This window comes from Schistosoma haematobium, chromosome ZW (assembly GCF_000699445.3).
Source record: "Schistosoma haematobium chromosome ZW, whole genome shotgun sequence".
Taxonomy (NCBI): Eukaryota; Metazoa; Platyhelminthes; class Trematoda; order Strigeidida; family Schistosomatidae; genus Schistosoma; species Schistosoma haematobium.
Genome location: NC_067195.1, coordinates 42,457,621 through 42,468,883, shown reverse-complemented (window position 1 = coordinate 42,468,883; position 11,263 = coordinate 42,457,621).

Genomic DNA, 11,263 nt, shown 5'->3' with positions numbered 1-11,263 from the left:
CCTATACTGCCGGAAATACTTAGGAAGAACACACCTACTTTTTTTATGGGATTTAAAATTTTGATGTCACAAGCCTGAAGAAGCATTGTCATTTAAATGACATCCCAAAATATAGGACGCAGATGCTAATCATATTCAGATTTGTGTAGTAAGGACAGAATGCCTACGGCCTATGTTATTCCTTTTCCAGTATGCTTCTGTGAGTGTCCAGTCTTCTCTTGAATGAGTCGATTGAAGTTGTGGACACCATTGCTTCGGACGGCTGGTTCCAAGTGTTGATGACTCGATGTGAAAACCTGTATGCCACGGGTATTTTGTTCGTTCTTGGCTTTTCTACTCGCCTTTTATGTCCTCCGAAAGAAGAAAGAGAGAAGAGAAGAAGAAAAAGAGGGAATAAGCTGGTCCAAAATGACTTCTCAGTATTCTGTACATCAAAATTAGATCTCCCCTTAGTCTGCAATCGGACATAGTAAAGAGGTCCAGCTTCTCAAGCTGCTCTTTGTATGGTAAACCTCGGAGTTCTGGAATTGCATGGGTAGCTGCCCTCTGTACTTTTTCTAGTATGTCCGAGTCACATTTTAAGCAGGGGCTTGCAGCCTGAACGCAGTTCTCAAGCTTATTTCTCACTAAGGTTGTGTATACTGTGGTGAACATGGTGGTATCTAACTTTGTGAATGTCCGTTTTAAAGCCCAGAGGGCTCGAAAACACTTTGCTGCGACCTTCAGACAATGGGCCATCGTCTTAAGATCATGACTCGCTGTCACCCCTAGATGCTTATGAGACCGAACCACGGGTAACGGCACTTCCCCTATGTTGTACCCATTAACCTTTAAATCCCCAAATTGCATGTAGACACACTTTGCCGCGTTGATAGGCATCAGCCATTCTTGAGACCAGTTAATCATATTATTTAAGTCTTTCTGAAAATCACATGCGTCTGTGTCTCCAGCCATTACTCGCCAGATCTTCACATCGTCAGCGTATAACAACATTGCAGACTGTACTATACTTGGGAGATCATTTACATACAGTATAAAAAGTAAAGGACCTAGGACGGAACCTTGGGGTACTCCACTAGGTACTGGTTTCGATATGGAGCGTTTGGAATTTACTCATACTTTCTGCATACGACCTATTAGGCAATCCTTAATCCATTTTAAAAGAGGTCCAGCAATACCAATATTTTCTAACTTCAATAGCAGTCTATTAGTAGGCATCCTGTCAAAAGCCTTACTGAAGTCTATATAGACAACATCCACTGAGTTTCCATTGTCTAGTGCCTTTATCCAAAATTCCCTTGCTACAAGGAGGTTCTCTGTACAAGATAAACCCTTTCTAAAACCACGTTGTCTGCTGTATAACAAGTTATTGGTTTCCATAAATGTCATTATGGCCCGTCTGACTATTCTTTACAAAAATAATAACTCGTCAAAATCGGTAAATTAATGTAGTCCCGTTGAGTTTAGTATGTAGTTGAAAGTTGATCTAGTTTGAAACTAGTTGTGTGAAGTCAACCCAAAGAACTCTGAGTCTGTTAGCGTTCTCTTCATGTGACCAAGCTGCCGCTAGGTCTGTTTTCTCTGATAAATTCACTGAATTCGCTATTACTGCCTTCAGTGGTTCACTTTCAATTGTATGTGGTGATTTCAATTCATCTGACTGTAAGTTTCTTTCATCGCTAGGTCACCAAAATGTAGTAGATTGTCTCACTCGTTTAGATACTCATTTAAACTTCGTCTTCACCAATGTGGGTACATATGTGACTCGTAAATGTGCTCCATTGTGTTCTACCTAAAGTATATGGAAAGCATGGGGAGAGTACACTCTTACATCAAACCAAGAAAGTCAAATATCGGAATTACTCAGAAGAAAATATCCGAAATCTGAAAAACGTGTTTCGTACGACTAACTGGGAATTATTTACAGATGATTCACTGAAAAACACTGCTGGTGTTGTCACTTGTTATCTTAAATTCTGTTTTGATATTTGTTGTCTCAGTGAAACCATCTTTCTTAAGTTTCGATTGACTCACATCTCCACAATTAAAAGGACTATGGAAGGTAAAGGAAAAGAATATTCGACGAGAAAAACCCCATTGAAGATCGAAAGCTAAGTGGTCTTACAGACCAAGAGATGAGACGTCTGAACTCAATGTTTTCTCTGAAACTCCCATCTCGTAGAAAGTTTTCAAGTATGTGGAAACTGTTTAAAGAACTTAGAGGTGAGAGGCCCATTAGAAGCAATAACCAGCTGAATGTTTGTGACTAAAATAAGTCTTTTGTACGTCAGTCATCTGATGTCATGCACCCTTTATCCACAGGTCTGAAGAATAGTTGTGTTCCTATTTTCACTGAAATTGATGTCCGAAGATGTCTCCAGTCACTTAATTCATCCCGACGTTTAAGACCTGATGATATCCCAAACCTCATTTTTTTAAAATGTGCTGACGTTCTATGTTATTCATTCTCGAGTATCTTTGACAGATCCTTCTCAACGAATCTCATACCGAAAATGTGGAGAAGGATGAAGATAATCCCTATACCTAAGGAAGTATCTGGCTATAAGAATGTGAAATTGGGACCCATAGCAATAACTTCACTTTTCCTCAAAACAGTAGAAAAATTACTGATACTCCCACTATAACCTGCACTAAAAGAGCACATTGATCCGCATAACTTTGCTTGCAAATGCAAAAGGAGAATACTAGATACTGTTGCTGTTCTGTATCACAATATACTGTTCAGCTTGGAAAAAAGTAAAAAGTATGTTTGATGCGCCTTTCTGGACTATACTTCTGCTTTTGATTCTATCCCAATACAAATTTTACTTGACAATTTATTCAGCGTCAACACTGGCAGCTGGACAATGAACCGGGTATGTTCCTACCTCTTTGGAAGAGAACAATACACCGTGTTATGAGGAAAGTGTTCAACGTCTCTACTGTATCGTAAAAGTGTGCCACGAGGAGCTTTTCTCTTACCTCTTTCTTCCTCTCTTTTTTCTGCACGATCTCCCTTGGTCTCCTCATGTTTTACTGTTGTCAGAGAATGTTGTTCGTCTGACTTACTGCATAAAGAGGTTGCATGCCTCTGGGATTACTCGACATTTACTCTTAATATTTTTCGATTCTTGCATATTACTTACTATTCTTTACTGCTCTCCATTATTCTTCCCCGGGCTTTTGAAAAAAGACTTTGCTATATTGCAGAGAGTGCTGAAGACAGTTAGCAGGGCGTATGGTGAATCTTTTAAGGTCATTATTAATATGGTTGTGGATATATATTTAAAAGTTTTATAATATCTTACCTAGCAAATATACTGTCACGAGTAGGTTGTTAGAGTTGACCTAGTCAAGAACCTGTATTCTTAAACATGTCTCTAAATGACAACTTGAACACACTGATCAGTCTGTATGTTACTATGATCTTCTTACAGCTACACTAGACGTGCACTATGCTACTTGGGCATGACATATCACTACCTTGCATCTCGTTTGTAGATATAAATAAGAGTAGACGTAGATACCGACTACTCGTCCAGACATATGCTCCATTCCTCAACTAAGTATGCACAAGGTGACCACCCGGTAGACACAAGATGTCGGTATGCAGCCATAGAGACCCGAACAATGTTGATATAAATTCCAATAGTCTCACCAGTGGTAGTTTTAAAAGCAGTGATATACAACTTAGCCTCACCCAAACTGTTCAAGATATATTACCGTACAAATATTTAATCAGTGTTCCAGAAAATCCTGATCTCAAAATTATAAAAACACTGAAAAAGTAATTGACCATATATCATCTGAAGTGTTGAAATGACTACAGTGTGTGCAGAATGTTATTTTATATAATATACCAGATAGTGCGAACGTAAAGACTACTAAAAATGCTCTACTACAAGAATATGGATTGTCGCAATCTCAGAGTGTAACAAGAAGATTATGTAAAGCGCAGACTAGAGCCTCTTGTCCAATTCTATTTCAGTTTAGTAGTATAACAGAAGCCAGTCACCTCCCTAATAGTCACTCATTACTAAGGCGTATTCCAACATTTAAAAAGATGAAAATCATCAACGACAGAACTACTATCCAGCGTCGAATCTTCAATGAATTGCAAAACAATCAACCCAGCCTACGTAGTAGCGGCAGTTACAACGTTTGCCATTGCATAAACCCTAAAACACCAGACCCTACATCTCCTGAAAACGAAAGCGCGTCGCATACTGCTGCTAGTTCGAAAAAAGACTGAAAATCAAGCATCAGCAACCATTCATCCTAATCCCAAACACTCAGCCACCCCAAAACGCCAATCCACGTACGTCTCTATAGTGTCAGCATTATCCTAGAGGTTCCGATTAAAAGCCTAAAATTAATCCTCCCAGGAATTGCTCTAATAGCTACAGCCGTTCAGACACTGCAACACAAAATTGTTATGACCTTGATCTGTCCACTCTTGATTAAGACCTTGACGCAATAGGCTGGCCAGTTTAACCTTGAGGCCAGTACGCGTGAGTTCGAGGTGGGGTAGAGAGAAGAAAACTATTCTAGCACCTGATTGTCTGGCAAGCACGGTAATGAGAGAAGACAAGACAGTTGGAACACTACTGGCTGTATTGCGATATCCTGATTTCCTGTGAAATCTCTGAATTCAGATTTGTGCAAAAAGGTAAATGAATAAATAGGTGATTTACCTGACCACAACGCACAATAATTTGGAAAAATACAATTATGTCCAAAACTGGGAATAAGGGTAGAAAATAAAGTGCAAAATATCATGTTTAAATTATAATAGCTTCGGAACAAAAAGGGTTATGGCAATGAATGATACATAGAACGAAAGCCCATGTTCTGTAGAATAAAATAGGGACAAAATAAATACACCTCGACCAATAACCAGTGGTTTTGTGCAGAGTAGTGTCTCGAGCCCATTGTTCTTAACAATCTGCATCAACAATATATGCAAGTGCTCCAGCACAGGTAAGACCTACCTTTACACTGATGACTCAAAGTCACCTATAAAACTGACATTTGCGATGTACGTAGTACTATGCAAACAGCCCAACATGAAAACAACATGGTAGACAACTGGTGCAAACGCTAAGGGTTAGAGCTCAACACAGGGAAGTGCGGCTAGCTATGTATTAAAGACACGTCTCTCAAAGTGAAACTAGCACTTACCAAGAACACACTCCCCAGGCTGATATCAGTAACTGACCTAGGGGTACATTACTCAGATAGTCTAAACTTCTCTGAACAAATCTCAACCAAAGCACCTAAAATGCGGAAATTGAATAGCTTCATTCTTCGTAATTTCCTCCCTAATCTTTTACTTGATGTGGACAGGTAACTCACTGGACCTATGGATACTCGATCTCTAAGAGACACTAACTACTACCGCAAAAACTCCAAAGGTCCACACAGTCGACTGCCCACTACCACTGGTCTTGTACCTATGGAACCAGTTACCCACCAACCAGTTAGGATAAAACAAAATAACATAATCACGAAGTTGATGTGAGTTCCTTCCTGTCTATTCTTTATCAGCGTTTTACTCTCTTGTACGTTATGTTGACTTGCCATTAATATTATTCCACCACTCGGCACCTTATCTATAACTCGTATATTTCTATACTTCGCCTACTTTGGTAAACAACTACTCTACAATGTACTTTTTTTCAAAGCCTATACTCTGATTGGCAACCTATACTATATACCACAGTCAATTAAAGCAATGCATCGATGTCTTACCCATAGTCCATAACTTGTAACTGCCTGATAAGCCTGTAAAGTGGTACTTACAGAAATAGTGTTTTCCAACAGGATTTGAAACAGAGTATTGTGTGACGTATGACATATATCCAAAAAAAGCTTAAATGAGCCCAACATCATAAAAGGGGGATGGTGGAGTTACTGACCAGCAAGCATTGATGGTGAGGGAGATGACTTTAATCCCCCCGTGTTTGTGGGATGGAACATTTTGTTTGTATCAGGCTCTTTATGGTTGAAAAAAGTCAATCAATCTGTGATATTAAGGTTGTTCTCCTACGCTCAATGTTCAGACTTATGTTTCCAATATTATGCTGGATTAGCTATTCTACTAAGATAATCTATAACATGCTAACTCGGACTTTTACACTAGAACTGTGTGGGAGGCGGCGGATGAAAAAAATCGGACAATAAAAGATATAGTTATTGGCGTTCTTAACACTTTACTCTCTATATGCACTCTCTGTCCTAATAAACAGCCCTCCTTATTCCAACCTTGACTTTCCTCCCTTCATTTGAACTTCCTTCACCTTGGTAAATATCACAACCCATTGTTCTTTATTACTGCATTCTCCCATCTGAAGCTTTTGGTGAAATTTTACTCTAGCAACAAGTGCTAGTACGAATTCAATTTAATAATTTATCATACCTCTGTTTGTTCAACTGGAAACTATGAAAAACTGAAGTTCAGTACAATGGATGGAAATCGACTGTATATTTTAAAATTATTGTAATTATCTCTATCGTCACTTCTTGAAATAAGGACTTACGATCAGACGCTAATGGACGGGGCAAAAAAGTATTGGATGACCTGCTTCGCAACGCTGAAAGGTCACTCACAATGCACGCTTAGAGTCATGGTTTATTTCTTCCACTCATAACCTCGTTTTGTCATCACCTAGCTTTCGACTCGATTATTAAACAGTGATTCCACTCTAGGTTTTATAAGCGAGATCTAAGCCACAGCTTTTGTGAGATCCATAAATATCATATCCAATGAAACAATTAAATGTTTGTGGGCAACTTGAATTTCACTTAGGATTACCATACTGGCCAACCATATGTGACCGACATTTAAGTTCGCGGTTCCTTAACTATGAATCAAATCTTACGTAGTCCTGAAAAATCGGTCGCTAACTTTTGTGTAATTATCACACAGTCGTGTGATTGGTGATATGCATTTTATGAGGGAGAGATCTCTATTGATGTTGACAGAGAAACAAGAAGCCTTGACAAACTGCAGAAGTTATTTTTAGGGCGTTGTTTCGTTTAATTCAAAGCTTGTAAAACAGTAATATTGTTGTCACCAGTCTATTACACAGATCATAAGCTTTCGTTTGATGTATGATTCACTGCAATAGCCTTCTTCGTTCAAAAGACACTGTAATTTAAACGTAATATTTTGTACTCTATTTTCTACTCTAATCCCCAGCTTTGGACATAATTATATTTTTCGAGTGTTTTTGCACTGTGGTCTGGTTAGTCATGCATTTATTAATGTATCTTTGTACACTAATCCGAAATCGGAAACGAGATCGGAATTGAGAATAGATTGTGCAGTCGACTTGTCTTTTCTCACTCTCATGTTTTTTAGTCAATCAGGTGATAGAAAAGTTTTCGTCTCTCTACCCCAAGCCGTTGGTCCCACTTCAAACTGATGCATACAAGCCTCAAGGTTAGGCCAGTCAGCAAATCGCGTCAAGGTCTTAATCTAGTTATCCTCTGTACAAAAGTGGGTGGACAGATCAAGGACGTAACATCTGTCTTGACTTCCATAGATTAATGAAAAAGAAAGACAATTCAGTCATTAAGGAAAAGCAAAAATACAATGATGAAGCAAGAAAACAATATGGGGTTTAATTTAAAAGCGAGAATAGCCTCCTGATGTTACGTGGGCAATGCTCCATCTGCCCATTCAACATCCTCACCAACTGAAGTCTAGTATCGTTTGTTTGAGAACTTTCTCTTCAGAAGTGTAAGCACCTAATAAGTTGGAGAGCATTGGGTCCGAATCTATGTTCCCTCCACATCATTAGAGTCAGTGAATACATCTGTTCATTATGAGGTCGAAAGTTTTGTTGAATTAAATTTCGGACACGACCTTAGTCTACCACACCTAAATTATCATCATTAAGTGAGTGAAAATAGGATGTAAAATCCCTTTATAAAATAGGGCAGTAAAACGCTATGAATTTATAACCGGGTGATTTTATATCCAGATTAGTCTACTGATTGGATATTCTGTTTGACAGTGCACTTCTGACTGCCAGTAGAACACCTCCATTAATCCAGGGCGATGGTATTTGTCGCTCTAAGTTTGTGGCATTTGTTTTTCATTGTTCAGCATCCGTGCACTGCCAAGGATTTTTGGACGGTTTTCCGTCTATTGAGTGAGTAAGTGCTTCAGAAACTAGCATAACTTTCAAGGAAGATTAACTTTGATGCTCTGAATTTGATTCTATTTGCCTTATTCATGCAGTAAGTTGAATTAGGCACCAACCAATCACACTTGATGGAGAAACTGTGGAAGAGGTGGAAACTTTAACGCACCTGGACAGCATCGTTAATGAATACGGATGATCCGATGCAGACGTCAAGGCAAGGATTGGTAAAGTAGGGGTGGCGTTCCTACGGTTGAAGAACATATGGAACTAAAAACAATTGTCAACCAACACCAAAGTGAGAATCTTCAATTCGAACGTCAAAACAGTTCTACTGTACGGAACTTAAAATTGGAGAACTATCACAACCATCAACAAAAGGTACAAGTATTTCTAAACAATTGTCTACGCAAGATACTCAATGTCTGTTGACCGGATACTATCAGCAACAGCCTACTGTGGGAGAGAACAAACCAGCTTCCAGTTGGTCCTTGGATAAGTTTAGTACAGATTGATATTTTACATAATTTTGCCAAATCAGGCGTTCCGTAGTTCAGATTAAATCCTTCACATTTTTATGGTACGCCATCATTTTTATCTTATACAGTTTATCAGGCAAGTCGTATTACAGACGTGTTCTAGCAGTTTCATATACACGATAACTAGTTCTGTTGGGTTAGGGAAATGACACTAAACCATGTTTAAATTATTATGCCATTCTATACATGTAGTCGATATTGAAGGTGACCAATAATTTTTGACTGATTTATTGGAACTCAAGCTCCTAAATTAGCAAGCCAATCGTGTCACTGTAAAAGCTTTATGATAGATATAAACAATTGTCCAAATAGTGTCAATGAGCTGATCGCACAATTTATAATATTATTCCATAGCCCTATGGATTAACGAATATAAATAGGCGCCATTCAGGATAGGACATACTACAAATCAGATGATGGCGAATAGCAAAAACATTTAGTAGAAACGTGGCATTAGACTGGAGAGTGCGTAACCCCTTTGTTGATGTTGACGCACCATATAGTATTCTTGACGATGAACAGCGATTCTATTAATAAATGTCTCTTTCGATGACGAGGAAGAAGGAAAGAAACCATAAAAATGGACCAAGCCGCTATGGACTTAAGATTTCACGGGTATTCAAAGTTTTGCGGCGCTTTCATCCGTTTAAACTTTATGATCGAAATATACCAATCCAGTCAAATCAAAAGTTAGGAAAGGAGTACGAAGATATACTCGAAACGTGTATAGTTCGTGCCGGTTACTCGTTAAGAGGACTGAGTAGTACGGCGTACCCAATGATGACCTGATGCGAATCCGTGGTCGAGCCTCTTCAGTTAGGGTTTGTCTAGTAATAACGTCTGCGATTTCGAAAGATTTAATCAAAAAGTGACTGAAAGCGTAAAGAGACGTTTTGGATTTAACCATGTCTTCGGGGAAAAAACCTGAAATCACAAAGATGTAAAATATTGGTGAAATACCTTAGACATGAGACATTCTCTTGCGAAAACACAACTTTCGTTTCACCTACTTCGTCCCTAAGTAGTCTTCCATCTCACTTCTTAGTCTTTTGAGTAGCGTTCGTCGTAAAAGCGTTTTCCACCTGTAATTACACCATAACTACTGGGACGACTAGTAGATGTAGAGGTCTAAGTTCAGAGGGCCAATTTTTTGGCACGTTCACACACAGTGTGGAAAACATTCCCCTAGCGGAACTAACGTAGGAAAAGTATAAGACCTCGTGTAAGCGACTATATCAATCCCCTGTAGTACATCTAAATCGTCTGACACACACTCAACCAGACACACGAATATGGAAGCCACAACCCGAGCTCATATGCTAATAAAATTGTCCACCGTTGCTAATTCATTAGTATCTGTTAACAACAAGCAGCAGCGAGTTCAGTTTGAGACAAAGATGCTGGGCAAAACTACACAATTTTATAGGGTGTACCAGGGTCGTAGAATAGATTGTTAAAAAGTGGGACAGGCTTTGATAAAGAACAGTAGGACAAGTACGGTTCAGTGCTGAGAAACGGTATCGCCTCAGCCAAGCTATGCCACCTGCATAAGTGCCAAAATGTAGCAAACGTTAAGCTCCCTTAAGAAACGTGGTGTACTGGTAAAAAAGCCTGCAGATGCCAGTTCCCGCGGAACCAATAACCCCTTTAAAAACTAGATGACATAGTGCTGTAGGGCGGGTAGCACCAAGTGACTATAAGAACCATAAAATGCCTCTACAGCAACATAAAACAGTTAAATGGTAAACTGGGCGAAATCAGAAACATACCCTTCCGGTCGGATCTGAAGACCATAGCCCCAACTGAAACACGACTATCACCTGACATTATGGGTTAATAAGTGAGCTTGCAAGGCATAAAACTTTAACGATACTATGGAGTATACAAAACAAGTGGGTGGTGATATATACTAAGGGTTGCTTCAAAGCCGTGACACTGGTACCGAACTAGCCGAGGTGACAGAATCGTGCCGACATTGCTTCAGTGAGAACAATACAGAGCACCTAAATGGATGAATATTCTGATCTACCACATGTTTTGACACCCAAAAGGATGAGGTCATCCAAGTGATAGTAAAAGCCGGTAGCACTTCTCCCTATACCCTCAAAAATTATGGGGTCTTCGATATACGGCGGTATACGGGACTATTTATTATCCATAAACTTCTTTTCACCTCAACAGCACGGTTTCAGAAAAGGTAAGTCTTGTATAACCAACATCCTGGCCGCTGTAGACAGATGGAAAACCATCCTTGATCGCAAGAGCAAGGTTGACGTCATTTACCTTGACTTCTCGAAAGCTTTTGATACGGTCAACCATATATGTCTTATCAATAAGCTCAAACAATTAGGTATCGAATTACCTTTAATTGATCGGCCCACTTCATACATAAACAATCGACACTTGAATGTCAGGGTTAACTTCTCTTTCTTTCAGGCTATAAAATGTCTTACTGTGGTCCGTCAGGGTTCAGTACTAGGACCTCTTCTTTTCTTGATTTACATAAACGATCTTCCGCAGCAGGTGTCGTCAGATTTATTACTTTTCTCTGATAATGTGAAACCACGGAGAGAA